Consider the following 21,647-nt stretch of genomic DNA (forward strand, 5'->3'; position numbering starts at 1 on the left):
GCTCAGACTCTGATAAATATATGCGTGATACCCACTTTCCAATTATGTTATTGAAAGAAAACCACGTTATTCAACTATATTTTTTTCCTTTCCGTGAGAGCTAGGGGGTGGGGAGGGGGAGGCAGCTACTTGTTGGCCCCAGGCATAGGCGCCCTTGCTTGATGCCTCAAGATGTATCACATCAACCTCTTCCTTCTTTTACTCAAGTTATGCCGTAAAGATCTTTGCTTGCCAGTTTGGTTCAGTAGCACTTCATTAATTCTCTGATTTATCCATCTACACTACTGGCCATTAAAATTGCTACACCAAGAAGAAATGCAGATGATAAATGGGTATTCATTGGACAAATATATTATACTCGAACTGCCATGTGATTACATTTTCACGCAATTTGGGTGCATAGATCCTGAGAAATCAGTACCCAGAACAACCACCTCTGGGGTAATAACGGCCTTGATACGCCTGAGCCAGAGCTTGGATTGCGTGTACAGGTACAGCTGCCCATGCAGCTTCAACACGATACCACAGTTCATCAAGAGTAGTGACTGGCTTATTGTGACGAGCCAGAAAGGCCCGTACAGGACCTGCAACATGCGGTCGTGCATTATCCTGCTGAAATGTAGGGTTTCGCAGGGATCGAATGAAGGGTAGAGCCACGGGACGTAACACATCTGCAATGTAACGTCCATTGTTCAAAGTGCCGTCAATGCAAACAAGAGGTGACCGAGACGTGTAACCGATGGCACCCCATACCATCACGCTAGGTGATACGCCAGTATGGCGATGACGAATACACGCTTCCAATGTGCGTTCACCGCGATGTCGCCAAACACGGATGCGACCATCACGATGCTGTAAACAGAACCTGGATTCACCTGAAAAAATGACGTTTTGCCATTCGTGCACCCAGGTTCGTCGTTGAGTACACCATCGCGGGCGCTCCTGTCTGTGATGCAGCGTCAACGGTAACCGCAGCCACGGTCTCCGAGCTGATAGTCCATGCTGCTGCAAACGTCGTCGAACTGTTGGTGTAGAAGATGGTTGTTGTCTTGCAAACGTCCCCATCTGTTAACTCAGGGATCGAGACGTGGCTGCACGATCCGTTACATCCATGCAGATAAGATGCCTGTCATCTCGACTGCTAGTGATACGAGGCCGTTGGGATCCAGCACGGCGTTCCTTATTACTCTCCTGAACCCACCGATTCCATATTCTGCTAACAGTCATTGGATCTCTACCAACGCGAGCAGCAATTCCGCGATACGATAAACCGCAATCGCGATAGGCTACAATCCGACCTTCATCAACGTCAGAAACGTGATGGTACGCATTTCTCCTTCTTACACGAGCCATCACAACAACGTTTCACCAGGCAACGCCGGTCGACTGCTGTTTGTATATGAGAAATCGATTTTAAACTTTCCTCATGTCAGGCGCCAACCTTGTGTGAATGCTCTGAAAAGTTAATCATTTGCATACCACAGCATCTTCTTCCTGTCGGTTAAATTTCGCGTCTGTAGCACGCTATCTTCGCGATGTAGCAATTTTAATGGCCAGTAGTGTAGATTTTCACAATCTTCTGTAACATTACACTTCAGAAGTTCCAATTACCTTCGTGTCAGTAATGGTTACCGTTAACAGTATCATTTCCTTATTAGATTATGTTCAGAACCAGTAGTTTCAGTAAAAGTTTCTAGCTCTGAAATTCTAGGAAATCAGGCGCGAAATACGACATAAAAATTTTTCTGTTTCGGCGGCAAAATAACTAACAATGGTAGAAGTAATGGGGAGAATGAAACCTGGCAATTGCAACAAAAGGTTTTCTGAGGGAGAGAAACATCTTGACACCGAATATGGAGAGTGCTATTTTCCAAATTCCGAGAGTCCACTTTCCCACAAGTGTCAAGAAACATACCGTTATCTACGACGACACATTTCGAATAATGATCACGACGATCAAATTAATCGATATAACATCTCACTACCCTTGTGCCCTTGGCTTTCTCCGACCTTTGAACAGACTCCATCTATATCTACGTAAATACTCTGCAAGCACCTTATGGTGGATGGCAGTGTGTACCTCGTCCCTTTCCTGGTCCACTCGCAAATAGAACGAGGGAAGAAAGACTATTTATACGCCTCCGTACGGGCCCTAATTTCTCTTATCTTATCTTCGTGGTCCTTTCGCGAAGTGTAGGTTGGCGGCAGTAGAATCGTTTTGTAGTCAGCTTCAAATGCCGGTTCTCTAAATTTCCTCAAAAGTGTTTCGCGGAAGGAACTTTGTCTTCCATCCAGGGATTCGCGTTTTGAGTTCACAAAGCATCCCTATAATACCCGCATGTTTATCGCACCTACCGGTAACAAATTTACCAGTCCGCCTCTGAACTGCTTACCTCTCTTCCTTTAATCCGACCTGCTGAGATCCCAAATATTCGAGCAGTGTTCAAGACTTGGTCGCACTGGTGTTCTATACGCTGTCACCTTTATAGAGGGCCCGCACTTGCCGAAGATTCTCACAATAAACGAAGATTACCGTTCACCTTCCCTACTAATGTTTTTGTTGTGCCCGTTCCATTTCAAATTGTTTTGCAGCGTTGCGCCTAGATATTTAATCGAGGACCGTTGCTATTCACAATATGTATTAATGACCTTGTGGATAACATCGGAAGTTCACTGAGGCTTTTTGCGTATGATGCTGTGTATATCGAGAGGTAGTAACAGTGGAAAATTGTACTGAAATGTAGGAGGATCTGCAACGAATTGACGCATGGTGCAGGGAATGGCAACTGAATCTCAATGTAGACAAATGTAATGTGCTGCGAATACATAGAAAGAAAGATCCTTTATCGTTTAGCTACAATATTGTAGGTCAGCAACTGAAAGCAGTTAATTCCATAAATTATCTGAGAGTACGCATTAGGAGTGATTTAAAATGGAATGACAATATGAAATTAGTCGTCGGTAAAGCAGATGCCAGACTGAGATTCATTGGAAGAATTTTAAGGAAATGCAGTCCGAAAACAAAGGAGGTAGGTTACAGTACACTTGTTCGCCCACTGCCTGAATACTGCTCACCGGTGTGGGATCCGTACCAGATTGGGTTTATAGAAGAGACAGAGAAGATCCAACGGAGAGCAGCGCGCTTCGTTACAGGATAATTTAGTAATCGCGAAAGCGTTACGGAGATGAAACTTCCTGGCAGATTAAAACTGTGTACCCGACCGAGACTCGAACTCAAGACCTTTGCCTTTCGCGGGCAAGTGCTCTACCAACTGAGCTACCGAAGCACGACTCACGCCCGGTACTCACAGCTTTACTTCTGCCAGTACCTCGTCTCCTACCCTCCAAACTTTACAGAAGCTCTCCTGCTTCTGTAAAGTTTGGAAGGTAGGAGACGAGGTACTGGCAGAAGTAAAGCTGTGAGTACCGGGCGTGAGTCGTGCTTCGGTAGCTCAGTTGGTAGAGCACTTGCCCGCGAAAGGCAAAGGTCTCGAGTTCGAGTCTCGGTCGGGCACACAGTTTTAATCTGCCAGGAAGTTTCATATCAGCGCACACTCCTCTGCAGAGTGAAAATCTCATTCTCGTTACGGAGATGATAAACTCCAGTGGAAGACTCTGCAAGAGAGACGCTCAGCAGCTCGCTAGGGGCTTTTGTTGAAGTTTCGAGAAGATAACTTCACCGAGGAGTCAAGCAGTATATTGCTCCCTCCTACGTATATCTCGCGAAGAGACCACGAGGATAAAATCAGAGAGATTAGAGCCCACACAGAGGCATACCAACAATCTTTCTTTCCACGATCAATACGAGACTGGAATAGAAGGGAGAACCGATAGAGGTACTCAAGGTACCCTCCGCCACACACCGTCAGGTGGCTTGCGGAGTATGGATGTAGATGTAGACATGACTGTCAACAGCACAATACCAGTGCTATACACGGACATTACGGGACTGCTTTTCCTACTCATCTGCATTATATCAGCATTTTTGTACGTTTAGAGCAAGCTGCCATTCGCCAGGTGTTCCCGTACAGCCACTAAACGACACTTTCCCGTGCACCACAGCGTCATCGGCAGACAGCCGCATATTGCTGTCAGATCATTCATGTATGCAGGTAGTGAGAGCGGACCTATCACACTCCCCTGTGGCTCTCCTGACGATACCCTTATCCAGCCTGTTCTTGGGGGACCTACAGTCGAGTCACAATTATCCATCCTCCACGAATAGGACAAGAAAAGAGGAGGGGATTCTACAACGGTATGTGCCATACACCGAATAATGTCTGGTGATTTGCAATGAACAAATGCAGAGTAGGTGCGCTGCTGATGAGCACGTGAGGCAGCGAACCTGTGGCTTTGGCGTCCACACAAAAATATTGGCAGGCGTCCAGCGCTTCCTGGACAGTCAGTCTCGTTTGGCAGGCCGCCTGGCCGAACCAGCACCGTGTTGCGTCAGGCGCAGGCCGATCTGCGCCAAGCTGTTATAGCAGCCGCTCGCTCGCGCCTTCTAACGACTTCTCTGTGGTCTTATTTCTGTCGCGAGTCAGAAAGGCGCAGCCTCATCAAGGCTACGCGCCGCGTCGCTGCCGTTGGCAACACTGGACTTTGTGCCCGCGGCTGTGGCCACTCACAAAGGGATTTGACACGTGCGTCGGTGAGACAAAGGACCAGATAGTTCCCTGAAGGCCCTCTTACACGATTAAAGTTTCTCAAACTGTAATATGTTTGCAAAGCTTTTCCCCCTTACTGTGCTGTCTGTCGTGTTTGTCGAGCATAGATCGTGTTTGATGTGTTTGCGAGAAATTTTGATTGACGGAAAGTTTGACAAGGTGGTTGAAGTTGTTTGTTTCGATGATTCGCCACATATGTTTAGAGAAAAATTGTTTTATTGCAATTTATCTCACTGTATCGTGAGTTTCCACAACTATGAAAACTACGATCAAGGACAAAAACAAAATAGCCCGAACAATTACCGAAATAGTAGAGGTCACATCTTTCCCAGCCATATATTACACAGGAAGAGATTGTGAACAACATCAATATTTTACGCATAACAAATACGCAGGAGTGCAATGAAATAAAAGAAATCGAAGTTATCCGTTCCTGCACGGATGATGTGGGCTATATGTTACCACGTTGTGATATTCTATTGAACTGTCGTTAGAGGAGCAAGTAGAAGAGAATGAATTTTCGCATACAGCACTTGTCTTCTCTTATAACGCGAGGCCGAAGTAACGCTACACAGATAATTAAATGTAGAAAGTTGATATAAACTTAAGTTTCTGGGTGTAACATTTCCTTTAACAAGTTTTCAGGTGTATATTTCTCTCTCACTTTAAACCATTCCGTGGACCAGCGTCTTGTTTTTTTCTTCTTTAAACATAGTCCCAGACTCAATGTTAGAAATATTTCATCTGTATCTGTAGCCATTCTCACAAGTGCCAAAATGCAGCATACATGAAAAGCGTCTGCTTCGAAAGTAAGGTTAAATTGACAAGATTTCTTCGACGTGTCCAGGCTCGTTTGACACATCTGTGGCCGCATAAGAGCGAATTTGGAGACGTGTTTTCTCTTTTGCGAGGGCCTTAACAAGTTTTTGAAAGCTTCAGTGTCCATTCGAAGAAAATTGATGTAATTATCGGGTTCCAAGAGTAATATTTCCTCTCAAGTTTTTTCCCACCCTATTGTTCTCGTTACCTTCCACGTGGATTTCTGGTTATCTCAAACACTGCAAAATAGCAGGCAGCGTTCTAGTATAAAAAATAAAAAAGATATTTACTTCTGTTTGTCATAAAGTGGTGTGCAACAGCATACAGATCAATTAATTTCTTTCCCTGACTTTTATATCTCACTTTTTCTTTGTACTTCTTTGATATCACTGTTAAACTTCCTCTACTAGTTCTCCCAAATTTCATGTAAAAATGGTAGCACATGTCATTACATTACGTGCTCCTTTGGTTGGACTAGGGCTACTAATGTGTTTTTGATGTTCCAGACAATAAGAGAAGCGTCGTAATCATCACCATCACTTTCATAATGCGTCCACTGTTGGATAAAGGCCTTCGCTAGACTTTTCCTTGCGATACAGTATTCAGCTACAGGCATCCGTGTTATTGCTCCTCGTTTTGTAATGTCATCTTCCTACTTTCCGCTGGGTTTTCGTCTGGATCTTTTCGTATCCCTTGGAATCCAGAAAAGAATTTCGTTGTTTCATCCGCTATCCATTCACCTGGATAAATATTCCTCCATGTCGTTTACACTAGTCAAAATTATATCGCCCATTCAAGTCTGTTACCTGACTCGTTTGCAGTTCCTAACATTGCTTACTGAACTACCATTATGGTGCTATTGTTATCTTTTCCCTATTTTAAGACACAATGTAACTTTAGTTGGAAGTGGGATTTAGAAATGGTTCTGTGGGTATAACAACTTAGGAGTGAGTGTATTCCAGAGGATTTTACTCCCATAATGTGACGATGTTTCCCGCTTCTAGTTATGTCGGCAAGCGATTTGTAGCGGAGCTAATATGCAGCACTCTGATATGGAAGGCCAGTTCTCGTAAACCTGGTACCTTCTCATCTTACATAGGTTTTTCTGAATTTTGCCAAAATCTTTGCTGGCGCCATGCAACTTGGTTTCCTTCAGAGGCTGATGCCAATTGAAGGATGTTTTATTGATCGACAATTGTAACTTGAATAAATACGGCAAATAGGTGCTAACACTGCTACGTCATCAAGGTCATCTATCTGCAAAAAAGCTGAATCAGCGACCACATGCAGTTGTGGGAATGAAACGACCACATACATCTAGCCACAGAGAAGGCAGATGGTTTATGGGAAGAATTGAAAGGAAACACAATTCGCCCATGAATGCGGCCGAACCAATCAAATGGTTCAAATGGCTCTGAGCACTATGGGACTTAACTTCAGAGGTCTTCAGTCCCCTAGAACTTAGAACTACTTAAACCTAACTAACCTAAAGACATCACACATATCCATGCCCGAGGCAGGATTCGAACCTGCGACTGTAGCGGTCGCGCGGTTCCAGACGGAGGCGCCTAGAACCGCTCGGCCACACTGGCCGGCTGGAAAATTTCGTGATCCATATTTTTTCAAATCTGCATACAGTTCTTCTTTTGTAAAAAATCGACAGCACACGACCGTTCCACGAGAAAGATGAACAACAACGCTTGGGAAACAGGCGGAAAAGGCGTGTTCACAGACGAGTGTTAAGCGAAGCCGCAATGCGTAATGGGGTACGAGTCACTATGTCTTTAGCACTACCGATAATAGTGCCCTTTACAAAATGCTCAAAAAATGCGAATTGGAGACCAAACGAGGACTCACTTTCAGGAGGAGAACGGTTCAGATTCCCGTCCGGACATCCATATTAAGGTTTTCCGTGATTTCCCTAAATCGCCTGTAAAGTGAATGTCGGGATAGTTCCCTTCGAAAAGGACAGTTCAGTTTCCTTCGGCATCCTTCCCCAATCCGAACTTGTGCTCTGTGTCTATTAAAAGGTCGTCGACGGGATCTAGACCCTAATCTTCCTTCCGCTGAACGTACTCCATAGATGTACATCATAAGCTGCTAAAGAAATAAATAAATAAACACACGCTCCGAATTAAATCCCGAGGCACTCCCGCGTGTTTGTGCTACCTCATGCGTTTCGTGTACGGTTTTTCCCCTCTCCATTTTTCCCTTTTTCTCGATGAGTCCGGGTACCCTAGGACAAGAAAGGCTATAGACAAGGTAAAGTGTGTTCCCTTCGGGGACTTCTGGACAGTTGCATTATGGACACACCACGCAGAAATTTGACTCGTGAAGCGATAAAAAAAATAATTCCAGCGTATTGCTGTGCCGTCTCAGCGCTTGGGAAGCTGTTAACTATGTTCCCTGCGTATGATCGAGCAGCGTGCCTGAGCTACGTGCTTTGCCACTTCCTTATATCCACGCCATGTTATGGTAGTATTACGTGCGGACCACCCGTTTTCATGCATTCCGACAGTAAAGGTCCCACTCAAACGTGCCTAGCAATTGATAAAGCGATCGAGTGAGCGTAACGCTTACCAGCGGGGCTCTAAGCAAGCACATTTATCCCACTGTCACTGCAGTGTAACCTGTTACAAGACACCTTCACACGACGGTGACTAACACCGAACGTCCATTACATTTCACATTGCCATGACGTAGATACCTCACGTTGCCGGGGTGTAGACACGTCATAGCAGTCTTCCTTCAGTCCCAAGGTACAAAGAGTAGACGCTTCAACCCAACAGCGAATCAACATTTCTGTCACATTGTTAACATTATCCTAGCAGTCTTCATACCTTTCTTTCCATTTCCATTTCATGAACAAACTTTATGCGTTTATTTCTTCGCTATCGCCCGGACTAGCCCGCTTCTTCTTCAGATTTAATTCCTCATGTATTGCTGCCAAGCATTGTTGTTAGTTTGTCATTACTTTCATTCGACAAGAACATTTTGCTACGAGAAAATTAATAAATATACCATTAACAAGTTTGAGAGTACTTTAATGTCTGTATTTATTATTATAACTATTATTATTATATTCAGATCATGCTAAGTAGCCAAGGATCTAACAGATGTTTGAGTGAGCATGAATACTCACTATAGCCAGGTGAATTAAGTGCATAAATAAATACGTTGTTTGATAAAAAAATAAATTCGTTTGATCTGGTTGACGGTGGAGGATGTCTTTATTAAATTTAAAAATATGGTTGCTCATTTCGATAGGTCAGTAAAGAAATAAATATAATATTTGGGAGTGCTTATTTTACGGAAACTTCAGCATGATGTGTGCTAGAGTTCACCAGAGCTTCCTGATACTGCTTATCGGTTGAATAGCATCCATTTAAGGACTGACAAAATAGCTAGCTTTCGGATGTCGATGTCCTTTAACGTACGATCATCAGTTATTACCAGTCTAAGGAAAGGAACAAACTTCAGAGTTACTATTGTGTGGGTCTGACTATGCGCTCAAGGTCCGCCTGAAAAATAAATTCACCGTCCATATTGTGAGAAACAAATTCACCGTCAATATTGTAGAAGTGAAAGCAATCTTGAGGGCCTTGGAATAAAGGAGATGAAATAGAACGACTCATTTCCTAATATGCATCCAGTCACTGAGTTCCCTGAAATTCTTCGAGTGGATTTGCTTAGCACGGAAAATATCCCAAGCCAAGACTGTCTCCTTTACCTGAAGAGACTAGGGAAGTATATGAAATTCTTGTAGGCACTAGGTTGTGTGCTGATGGATGGCAACGGATCGGTGGACTTTGCAGCCAACCGGGACGATATTGTACCAGGTAGCTGCGGCAGTATGGTGTTTCCCGGCTTACAGTGACTTCAGCGTCAAGGCCGTCGGTACTGTGTCAGGGGGAGGATTAAGGAACACTACGCCATAATGGATGAACTCAACTACATGCCCGGCCGTAGCTTACGTCCATCCAGCAGCCAAGGCGATATGAAGTGCTGTTAGCTGTGTGCATCATATTCCAGAAGAATGATTCAAGTTTGATGACGAGAGCGCAATCCATATTTTGACAGGATACTTGTCATCTGCTTGCTAACTCTTATGTTTCATCCCAGCAGCCATGAAAAATTTTTCGAAGCGTCGGCTAGCTTTTTCCTCACTATAGTATGAGACTATTTTGGAACTTTATTTATTTATGTTTTGCACTGCAGTCTATATGAAGCTGACGAATGACATTGTTTGTATGTACATAGACGTGGCTGCTTCTTGTCGTTGCTTTGGACAACTCCTTTATAACACTTTTTTTTAATTTTTATTTTCACTGGCCATTTAGGTTTATTTTAATTTACTGTGCCCTTATATTAATTTGCTTCGCGCACTTTTGACTACTTAATGGTGCGCCTTAACGTAATATCAACAAAACTGCGGGTGGCACTACGAACATGTTGCCTTATTGTTGTATCTGTCATTTAGTTACGCCCTGCTACAACTGACAGTAGACTGTTGGAATTTGCGTCATGCCGTCCTGTGAACTGAGAAACCTGTTCTTTTCGTTGTGTACTTAATACTTGTAGGCACTGGGTTGTGTGTTGTATGACAAGCGTAACCTAGATATAACGGGTCATTCAAGAAGAAAGAACAGATTTCAGTTATTTCTGACAGAGTCACAGACAAACTATAAAAGATAGACACATTGCTCATGTCACTGGATAGAGGAAGCTTCAGAGTTTTGATACAACTACGCTGCTGCTTGTTTGTAGCAACTTCACGACTATACCACAAGAGAGAACATTTTGTGTGTTGAAATTTGCGCGAAGTCAGTCCATTGTTCAAGTGCAACGTGTATTCAGCCGTCGATTCTGCAAGAAGCCGTCTCTGCACAAGTGGATTTATGACTCATCATCATCTTGGACAGTTTCCAGCCACTGGCTGGGTCTGTCGGGAACACAAGCCTCTCCACCGTGTTCTGTCTTTCCACCACTCCCCCTCTTCCACCTTCGTCCAGTTCTCTCCTCTTCTCACCACACATTCCTTCACTCCCTTCACCCATCTATCTCTTGGTCTTCCTCTGGGCCTCTTCCCCTCCAGTTGCAGATCAAACATCCTCTTTGGAATTCTTCCCTCATCCATTCTCTTCATGTGTCCATACCACTGCAGTCTTGATTTTTCTATCCTGTCCTGTACTGGTTCCTCCTTTAGTCTTTCCCTCACATGCAAATTTCGCAATCTGTCTCGTCTTGTTACACCCAACCTGCTCCTCTGGAACTTCATTTCACTAGCCTGTATTGTACTTTGGTCGCTTTTGTGCATTACCCATGTCTCACTTCCGTATGTCAATATGGGGACAAAGTAGGTTCGGTATATAATTCCCTTGGATTTCTGTGGCACCTCCTTGCTCCAAATAAGCCCCCTAATGCATTTGTAGAACTGCCCTGCTTTTCTGCATCTTTCATTTATTTCCATTGCGTTTCCCCCCTTACTTTCAATCACGCTTCCCAGGTACTTGAAGTTCTCTACCACTTGTAGTTTTTCCCCACCACAAGTTATATCCACATTTGGCCTATTCTTCTTCCTTGTTGTGACGATTATTTCACTTTTCTTTGCAGAGAAATGCATTCCATATTGTGCTGCCGTTGCCTCCCATGCATCTAACTGCTCTTGCACCTCCTTCACGCAATTTCCCCATAACATCAGGTCATCGGCAAAAAGCACTGCTTTCATTTTATGATCTCCAATTGCATCTGATACTTGCTGTAGGATTTCATCCATAACAATAATAAACAATAAAGGCGAAAGTGCACTTCCCTGTCGCAGCCCATTTTCCAGCTTGAACCATGCAGTACGTTCCCTCCCCACTTTCACACAACTCTCACTTCCCTCATACATTTTTCTGACTTTTCGTGTAATCTCTTCATCTATCTCTTTTGCGTTCAGCACATCCCAGAGCTTGTCCCTACAGATACTATCATACGCCTTCTCAATATCCAAAAAGGCCATGATTAAGTCCTTCCCGTACTCATAGTGCCTTTCCTGCAGTTGCCTTACCGCAAATATGAGGTCCGTTGTTGATCTTCCCGGTCTGAAACCGTACTGCTCCTCTTGCAGTCTACTTTCAATACTGCTTCTTATTCTCTTCTCCAGCATCTTTTCATAGATTTTTCCACAGTGGCATAGCAGGGTGATTCCTCTGTAGTTCTCACATCTCCTTTTATCCCCTTTCTTGAAGATCGGGACTATAATTCCTTTCTTCCAATCCTCAGGAATTCTGTTCTCCTTCCACACCACCCTCAGCACTCTGTATAGCCACTGGGTTCCTACTTCTCCTGCTGCTCGTATCATATCCACTGTTACTTCGTCCCAACCTGGTGCCTTGCCCCCTTTCATCCTCTTTATGGCTTCTTCCACTTCATTCCAAGTTAGATCATCAATTTCCCCACTATTATAATCGTCTGCTGCCTTAGGCTCTCCATCGCTGTTAGTTACCTGCTTGGCAGCATTCAACAGATCTTCAAAGTACTCCTTCCAAATCTTTTTGAGCTCATGCATTTCCTCCACAACTCTTCCATTATTATCCATGATCCTCAGGCACTCGCTTCTGTCATTCCTCTTATTTCTTACCATGGTGTAAAGTACTTTTTTGTTCCCTTCACTGTCCTCTTCTAACATTCTTGTCCATTTTTCCATCCACTTCTTCTTCTCCGCCCTTACTATGGTCTGTGCCGCTTTCTTGCTTTCCTTATATTTTACCCTAGCTTCCTCTGTTCGGGTCTGGAACCATTCTCTGAAGGCTTTGTTCTTTCGAAGTACTGCCTCTTTACATATGTTGTTCCACCATGGGGTTTCCCTACTTCTCCTCTTTGTGCTAGTTCTTCCGCACACAGTCTCAGCTGCCTCAACTAGAGCCCTCTTAAAATCGCCCCATTCTTCTTCCACTGTTCTCTGATCTTCCTTTGGCAGCTTCTTCCTGATCAGTGTCTGGTACTGGATCCTCCGTTCATCCTCTTTCAGCATCCATGTCTTCAACCTTTTCTCCTGTATATCTGTTGCCCTCCTATCTTTTTTCTCTCTTAGGGTGGCTACCAACAGCCGATGGTCGCTGTCTAAGGCCTCAGATGGTATGACCTTAACATCTGTGAGGCTGCTCATCATCTGCCTATCCACTAGTACATAGTCTACTACTGAAGTTTGGGACCAGTCCCCACTGTACCAAGTTATTTTGTGACTACTCCTCTTCTTGTACCACGAATTTGCGATCGCCAGCCCATTCCTCTTGCAGAATTCCAGCAACAATTTTCCTTCTCTATTTCGGTTCCCCCAGCCCTCTGGTCCCATTATCTCCTCGAATCCTTTCCTGTCTGTGCCAACATGTGCATTGAGGTCCCCTATTATAATCTGATTTCCTCCATTTAGCTGCTTTTGCATGTCATCTTCAAATTCCTCCTTCTCCTTTTTTGTACACCCCACCTGTGGGGCATATGCTTGGATGATTTCAATGGTTTTTCCTTTCACCCGTACTCTGGCTTTTATCATTCGATCATTGATACCTTCCACCTCCTCCTGCAGACCCTCTCTGACCACTATTGCCACTCCATTTCTTCCCCTCTCATTCCCTATCCAGTACAGTTTACATCCTTTACTTAGTGGTTTTTCACCAACTCCTCTCCACCTAGTCTCAGCAAGTCCCAAGATGTCCAATTTCCTCCTTTCCATCATTTCTACAATTTCTTCTAACTTCCCAGTTAGAGTCCTTATGTTTAAGGTGCCCAGCCGTAAACCATCTCGTAATCCTTTTCCATTGCTTGGTCCGTTTCCTTTAAATCCGTTCCGTGATCCGAGGCATGTTCCCTTTTTGAAAGCAGTTGATTTATCCACTACTGGCTTGCTAGGCCTATCGCAGCTTCACCAGAGCCCCGTTAGCCGTCACGTTTCAGGGTTCCCATAGGGCCTTCTCAGCTACCGTAGCGGTCCTGGGGCACACGAAGTCCCCGCTGTACATCGCCCCTAAAGGCAATCCCCTACTTTGTGCCGTTGCCCATCTCCCACGACTTGGACGAGGGGTTGGACTTATGGGAGACTGGATTTATGACTAGCACTAGTCTTTTTTTTGGATTTATGACTAGCACACAAAATTCTTGGTAGTTGGTTGCATATGCAAACGGAAAAGCACAGGTTGCACACACACGGCTGATGACAAATGCCGATCGTTAACAGAGATGCATTCACACGGAGCTCTCTGAAGTCCACAATGTGTTTCTCGATAATCGCATTGGCGCTCATGTTGAGTGTATGATATGTCTGTGCGGATACAATACTTTGAACCTTTCTCTATTCAGTGACATGCGCAATGTGTTTCTGCCTTTCATTGTTGTTGTTGTTGTTGTTGTTGTGGTCTTCAGTCCTGGGACTGGTTTGATGCAGCTCTCCATGCTACTTTATCCTGTGCAAGCTTCTTCATCTCCCAGTACCTACTGCAGCCTACATCCTTCTGAATCTGCTTAGTGTATTCATCTCTTGGTCTCCCTCTTCTATCTTTCATAGTTTGTCATAAACAATTGAAATCTGTTCCTTCGTTTTGTATCACCCTTTGTAAGTCACACTCTGACTCAAACTGATACTGAAGTGAATCCTCTGAGTGGGGAGCAGGAGTGGAGTAACTTCGATCTTTCTGCGATTCGCATTTCGCATAAAAAGTCTGGACTCACATGTTGTGTCACTGTCTAGTTGACAGAGAGAGAGAGAGAGAGAGAGAGAGAGAGAGTTTGCCTCGTCCCCTTGCCGTCTATGGACTTGGTTTTCATTGCCATTGTCATCCTTGATCTGGTTTTTTTTCCGTCATTGTGAGCGTACTGATTTGCGAGGTTCCCACAGATAAGAGCAACTCCTGTATGGAGCGCCTGCTATACCCTATCACTAGAAACATTTGCGATAACCAGTTTTGTTATACTCAGTTTTTTTTTTTTTTTTTTTTTTTTTTTTTTTTTTTTTTTTTTTTTTTTTTGAAGGTAGTTTTATCCATAACAAGACTCGTTCTTGATGTTTTCAACCCATAAATTTTCTTTACAAAATTACAAGTTTTGCAGATGTGGCCAAAATTATATTCCCAGTTATTACGACAGAGAATAATTATTTCACTTTTCTTGTGTTATAGGTGTTTTGAACATGGCAACTAACAAGACGCAACTCGCAATCGTCTCTCTCTTTTTTCTTTTCGTTTTTTCCTGATGACAACAGCTCTGTTTAGCTGAACAGTTTGATTACGTATTTCACGTTCGGCGAGATTACAAGTGCTGTCGCTCTTGGTGCACCATATAAGTTTTTACCCTGGTACTGGATTACTAAATTCATAGAGTAAAATAGCATGTGCCTATATCACACCGTCGGCAACAAAGCGGTATTCCATGTAGCTCTCACCTAGACATTCGATACATATCAATTTTTCCACGTGAACCTGGTGACTTCTAATTACAGTCCACTTATTTATCCGAGCAGTGTGCAACGCTTATTGAGTGGCACGTTCTGCTGTAAGCAGTACAGAAGAAACGTTTATTTCTTTAGCGGAGTTCCCGCCGGCGCCGTGTTCATGTATATTCTTGTAAAACGAGTCTTTCATTGCATTATGGACACGTCTCAGTCCGGTAATGTCTCACAGTTGTTTTACTATACTCCAGACACAGATTAGATTGTTTGTGTAGCTACTGCTTGTGACGAAAGGAGGGAATCTCGAAGTGATTTTAGTGTCCTTAAATCACTGTTCTTGGCGTTTGCTTTGTGTACTATAGACCTACTGATACGAGGAAGATCCCACGACGCACCCCAGTGAAGTGTGGCGCATCGTATTTCGTATCACGTGAGAAGTGTTTACACTGTGTGCTTCTGACATTATATTGTTTGCTGTTGCATCGCAGCGGTCGGACTATCGGTTAGAGGTCATTGGGCTTGGCCGATGGGAGTGCTATTGTTATAGAGTACAATGGAGACCAGTGAAGCAATTCTCTCATCTGTGTTTCACCTCCTGTGTGTTTGGAAGCTGCCTGAGCATCCAGCCTGTTTACGAAGTCTCATGAAACGGAAACAAGAAATCACTTAAGAAGAAGATGAAAAATTTAAACAGTTAATGCAGATTCTCATACGTTCTTATATTCTTTTTTTTTTAAGTGGGTAAAACTATGACAAACTGTTAATACTTCTTTTCAATCCTGCTTAAATGAGTCTATTTTGTTTCCTTTTCCTTTAGTAACAGTGATTAAACGTTTGATAACTGTGAAAATAAAGGGCTAAATCCCAGTAATTGTTCAACGCGATGTTTGCTGCCAACCGCCCTCGAACAGGTTGAATAAGTATTACAGGCGTTTGTCTCCGCTGCTAAGTGTACCTACTTGAAAATCAGTGTTACATGAGGTATGAGAACAAAGCACTTGGGCTGTTGTCCTCGCTCCCGAACTGCGAGACAACACCTGCTTATCATAAGTGACCTCATGTCTCTTTCCCACACATAACTGATGCGTAAACGTGCGGTTACTTCCTACTTTGACAGGTCATGTAAAAGTCGTGTAGGTGCGTACTCCGCTTGTTGTTGACGGCGAATCATCCGGACAACAAGAGGCTGTCACCCAAATTATACTAGTACGAAATTATTGACGTACGAATTCATATCAATCTTTACTGTCACTTAAGAGAGCTTAGTCGAAAGGCAGGGTATCCATAGTGTACAATCTCAGCAAGTACAGTGCCTGTTGACAGGTTCACATGGCTTTATCTGTTATTTATTGTCTTCTGTTACGGAGCTGTTATCGTCGTGTGTGTCCAGCAAGTGTTAAGGCTCAGATCCTTGTACTGAAGCAGAGCCCATAATCTCTTCACTGTAACACTTTATCAAAAAACAATGTTTCAAAGTTAACTCTCAAACAGGCACATGATAGAGGGTGAGCGGCGTACTATGTAGGCACAGATCTCATATCCGTCGCATCGGTGGAGCTATATTTGACGAGTACCTCCTTTAGTAGTAATTAATTATTATTTCAACTTGAGTTGACCATCTTTGCTACAGATGGCATACTTCTAGTAGAATTCAACGTATGGGTCCATGATATTTAAGTGTCTGCTAACTTCATCTTCTTCGTCAGAACTATCGTCATCCCCATCTGAAAACCATATTTCAGCATCGGAATTCGCGTTGGATAGCTCGTCTGTTCTGACGGATTTTCGAGATATTAACAAGAAAGATGTCTTTTGCATGTATTTTATGGACCACTTTGTACAAAACCAGGCGCAAGACAGTAGCTATATTAGTGAATGCAGAAAAATCAAAGAGGAAAAATATTAGTTATCAGACGGACGGTGCATCTGGTACACCAGACGTGACACACTCGCTTTTAAACTTCTCACAAGCGCGCTACAGTTGTTAGGCAACGGACACTATCTGTCAGCATGGTAGCGTAATCAGTAATGAAGGAATAGTTGTTGGCCCCGGCCACCAAAATTAAACTTAATTTGCATTTGGCGTAGTTTATACACCAGCGCACCCTCTCGACGGTTAATAGTGGATTATTTTGCTACACGCTGTACACAAAAAGGGGCAAATATTTTAGGTTTGGTACGAATTTTAAACGTTACATTTAATTAGCACCATTTAAAGTGTTTTCATTACTAAGCTACAAGGTTGTGATTTTATTTCATGTCAACACTCTAAGGCTGCTAACTGTAAAATAGTGTACTATTTATTTAAAAGTTATCACTATGTCACCATTGTTCAGATCAGTAACCTATGTCTTATATGATGGATTTAAGTTTCACAACCAAAATTTCTTGAACTTACATGTCAAAGTCAAACCCAAAATACTGTTTCCTGAACTCTTTTTGTTTGTGACTCCCAGTTCATCACAGAATTTCCAACAATAAATCACATTACCATTATCGGAAGTAAACATTTCAATATGGCACTTTGCGATACATTTAAGCGATCATTAACTCCATGTGCAGATGCTCGGTGTAAAACATAAGGCTCATTTGTAGTGCATGAAGTAGGTGGAGTTTGCTCTTCCCGCGTGCCTTCTCTCCCTTCAGTTGTACATGTGAAATGTTCTCCTCTGAAAGCACCCAAGGAAAGTTTAGTAAAAAATCTTCAGGCACATAAATATGGCGTATGATGAGGTTGAGGAAATGGCAACCACATTTGTAGACTATCTACTGTTCAGTGTCCTCAGGCATAAGTGTTCACAAGGGTTGACTAGAGGAGTCACAGCCCAGAGTTTTCCTGTACCATGGACAACTATCAGTTCTCAGAATAAAATAAGCTTTTGGTGTCACCTGTAAAATTTAGTGTTTGTGGGCTAACACATCTCAAAACCGATCAGTTCATTTATATCAGAAATGACAATTTTGGAATATGTCTTGTTCAGCATGTGAAACCAATGTGCACTACAGAACTGATGGTGTGGCAAGAAAATGGTGGTTTATTGAGAGTGCATATTGTCTACGCATCCTGTGGGGGAAGTCATGAGTTTCATATGCGTATTGCATTGTTCTGTGCCACTTTACTGGCAGTGACAAACATCTCAACCTACAGCAAATCTACGTCAAAATTGCAGTTGATTGATGCTCATGATGGACAAGAACTGCCTATTGTGTGTCACAGGTGGTGACAGCGAAACCCTTTCTGTATATGGAGTAGTTAGTGACAGAAATCAGTACTTGTTCTTTCTGATCCATTTCCAGTTAAAGGTTCCAGAGAAAAGTGTATTGTACAAATACTTGAACAGAATTGCTCGTAAGAGGAGTTCACTCTTACCCACAAGGCTGCTCAGTTATAGTGGGCAAAAAAACAGCAGCAGCTTTCCTCAGGAAATATGGTTTCTGGTGAGATGAGTCACATATCTTTCTGTGCGTGAATTGGATGTGGCATTGTATTCATTGTAAACTGTGTGTGCATTGAAGGAGGTATAAAAGCAGTGCTTGATTAGAAAACAATCTGATGTTCTGTCTGTGTGAGATGCTCTCTGAATCAAAGATGAGGTGCTAGGCAACTAGGTTTCACACATTTCCTGTTATCTGAAAGGTGACAGTGAAAATACTTCATTTGTCTTCCAAGCTAACAGTATTTGTTTTACCTTGTTAAAATTGTGTTTGAATTGTGTGAGGAATCTCCAGGACCCTATACAGATCTTACCTGACGCACAAGGTCTCTGAGCTCAACTCCATTGAAAATCTCTGTTACCGGTAGCAACTTGAAAAATATGCCAATTACAATCAATACTCAAAAAATTCTCATCAAACATGGCCCTCCACATCACTGGATGCTCATTTCAGAGGAAACATATAGACAAATGGACAGACTTCAAAATATTTTGCATCTAACTTTTAATATAACATCTAAGGTTAATTGTAGCATCAGAAAAACGTGTATACAATCACTTTATATTAATAAATTTAATGATGTGTGCCCATTAAGGAGTGTGTATACAATGTCAACCATTGTGGTTTTCTCTTTCAGGAGTATGCATATTCGCCTCAAGGCCCTTCTTTTTACTACGAGTATTGCGACCCTCCGTCTGCAGGACGGGCGCAAACATCAAGCGACCCGTTGTTCTAAGTACGCGTTTAACGACGACTTTAGAGAAAACCATCATTAAACATTCTGCTTTGTGGTCTTTTAGCCGTTTATATGTTCATAAGTGGCTGGAAGAGGTAAGCATACTGAGATTTATAAATCAAATTTTTATCTGTTTAATTGTTCGAAGGCTATATGGTATGCACACAACATAGAGACAGTGAGAAGAACACCCTGTAAATAAGGCCAAGTTAGCAAAACTTTCTTATTTTACCACCCATACAATTGTACTAGCAGAAATTTCAATCCAAAGGTAGCAGGATGGTTCTCAGACCCATTGTGTACACTTTCTGATGCAGTTTACTATTGTCCTCACAGGTGTTCATATTGAAGATGAACATTTTTTCATTTCCGGGACTGGAAAGAGAAGGAATGATTTCTGGAAAGTTACACGTCTAGTCCTATATGTAGAAACTCAGTGTTGATATCTGAACATTAAAAATATTCTCCTTTGTCACTGACACAGGATTATTAAAACTTTCATTACATTGTTTGTTTCCATTACTGACATGTCATTTGATATTATTGTCTCCGGTAACACTGTCCATTCCATTCCCACAAGATGTTCTTAACTCACAAAGATGCTGCTAGAATGGTATGCACTGTAAGTTTACGAATTTTTGTGGGTCAACATTTGAGTGTTTAGGATTTTTGAAATTGCATTCCCAATTCATATCCATGCTTATGGGATTTGTGGTCAATAACATGGGACACTTTCAAAAGGAACTGTGATATTCACTCAGTGGACACCAAATAAAATGCAGTTTTCAGTTTCTCAACCATTTCACAGAAATATATGAATTAGTATTTTGTAATTTGTATTTCGACTGGCTTTCAACAGAAATAAAAAAAATGTGACCAAAAAGCTTCAGGTTTTGAGATTGAAGTTGTAAGGCTTGGTTGTGTAACAAATGTTCGTGACATGGAAATTGGACTTAGCTTTGGAAGAATGTTCATGTAACCTCAACTGTAGGGGATGCAAGCAATGGGCATAACATCTGTAGAAGCATACTGTTTTAGGAAAAAAATAATAACTCTGACAAAGCATATGAACAGTGTTGGAGGATGTTTAGGTGTCTACAAACCATACCAGAGAAGATTAAAATAGAGTGTGGAATATGTCTAGATAAGAGTGGCACAAGTAAATATCAGGGACCTAACATAGCACAGCACACCACTAAGAAACTTCAACACAAATTTTCAAAAGACAAGCATGTAGGTACTATCCAAAGACGAATTCACAGTATTAAAAGTGTCTTAGGGGATTTTTCAACAAAAATTTAAAAATAAGTTTGTGGCTATTGTATAGATCTGTGTGCCAAGTGACATTCTAGGGATCATTTTATTTAAAGCAATTTGTGCTTCCCTGTTGTTTACATTACTATCCCATCTATCTTACAGTTGTTCAGACTATCACCCATTCTTGAAAACTCGAATTGAGTGTATAATAAATTAATAGTTAATGTTTTAATTACCATGTATTATTTTTAAGCTACAAGAAAGATACACTGCAGTATCTGTATGCTATATGAATTTTATAAGTTTAAAATGTAAATTCTACAATATAACTGAGTAATCAGCTTTTTTCAAATTAGCATCTTCCTTATTAGTTTACTAGGTTAAATTTAGCTGTCATAGGCATTAAGCAGTATAGTGAGAGTTTATTATTAATTCAGTGTACAACTTGAGTTTCTATGGTATGCTTCTATTTTGTTAATACAGGGTGTCTGAATTAAATATATAATAACATAAATGCAATAATTTGAGAAGTAACTGAGATATTTATTGGTTATGTTTCTACAAGTATGGCAACTCCATGTCTTTTTTAAATGCTTAATACACCTCGATAGGTGCACCATCAGTGTGCGACAGACATCTAACTGTATTCCACTTCTCTCCAAGTGTTTTTATAGCACTGCAGGCATAACATTTGCAATAGCTGCACAAATGTGATGGTGCAGATCTGGTAGATCACGAACTGGTGTCCAGTACACTTCATTCTTGGTAGACATCTACACATAAAAATCAAGTGGTGTAATGTATGGGCTCAAAAGGCACCAAACAGTCAACTGACTGTCTCTCCCAATCCAGTGACCTGGGAACGTGATCAAAGAAATCCCTTACAATGATCACAAAAAAATATGGAGCCATCTCGTTGAAGGATCACGTCATAAGGAAGTTGTGGCACATCATACAACTGTAGGGTCTGCAAAGAAGAATGGGCCTGTAACCCTGACCCTGACAATCCACGCCACACATTCACATTCAGACAGTCAAGTTTGCACTCTGTTACAAAATGGGGTGCAATTGTGCATATTTACCATGTGGAATGTAGCCTTGCCCGAGAAACATATGACATGTAGGGAGTGCCTCTTTTCAACCATGTTAGCCAGCAATTGTCTCCATGAATGCCTTCTATCATGGCCTGTCCTCAGGCTTGATTTTGTGATGAAGGTGTAGTTTGTACACCCATAGGCACAACTGTTTATGAACAATATTGTGTACTGTTGAACAAGGTAACTAACTGTAACTTCCTACTTACTTTTGG

The 21,647-nt window shown here is 42.2% G+C and overlaps 1 protein-coding gene across 1 annotated transcript in view; it reads left to right on the plus strand.

Annotated features, from left to right (window-relative positions):
- Positions 1–21,647, plus strand: part of LOC124798161 (mitochondrial uncoupling protein 2-like) — a 43,618-nt gene that overhangs the window by 3,804 nt on the left and 18,167 nt on the right. Inside the window, exon 2 of the mRNA XM_047261444.1 lies at positions 18,983–19,176. The gene's annotated coding sequence lies outside the window, so the exon portion shown is untranslated. The remainder of the gene's footprint in view (positions 1–18,982; positions 19,177–21,647) is intronic.

This window comes from Schistocerca piceifrons, chromosome 5 (genome assembly GCF_021461385.2).
Source record: "Schistocerca piceifrons isolate TAMUIC-IGC-003096 chromosome 5, iqSchPice1.1, whole genome shotgun sequence".
Lineage (NCBI taxonomy): Eukaryota > Metazoa > Arthropoda > Insecta > Orthoptera > Acrididae > Schistocerca > Schistocerca piceifrons.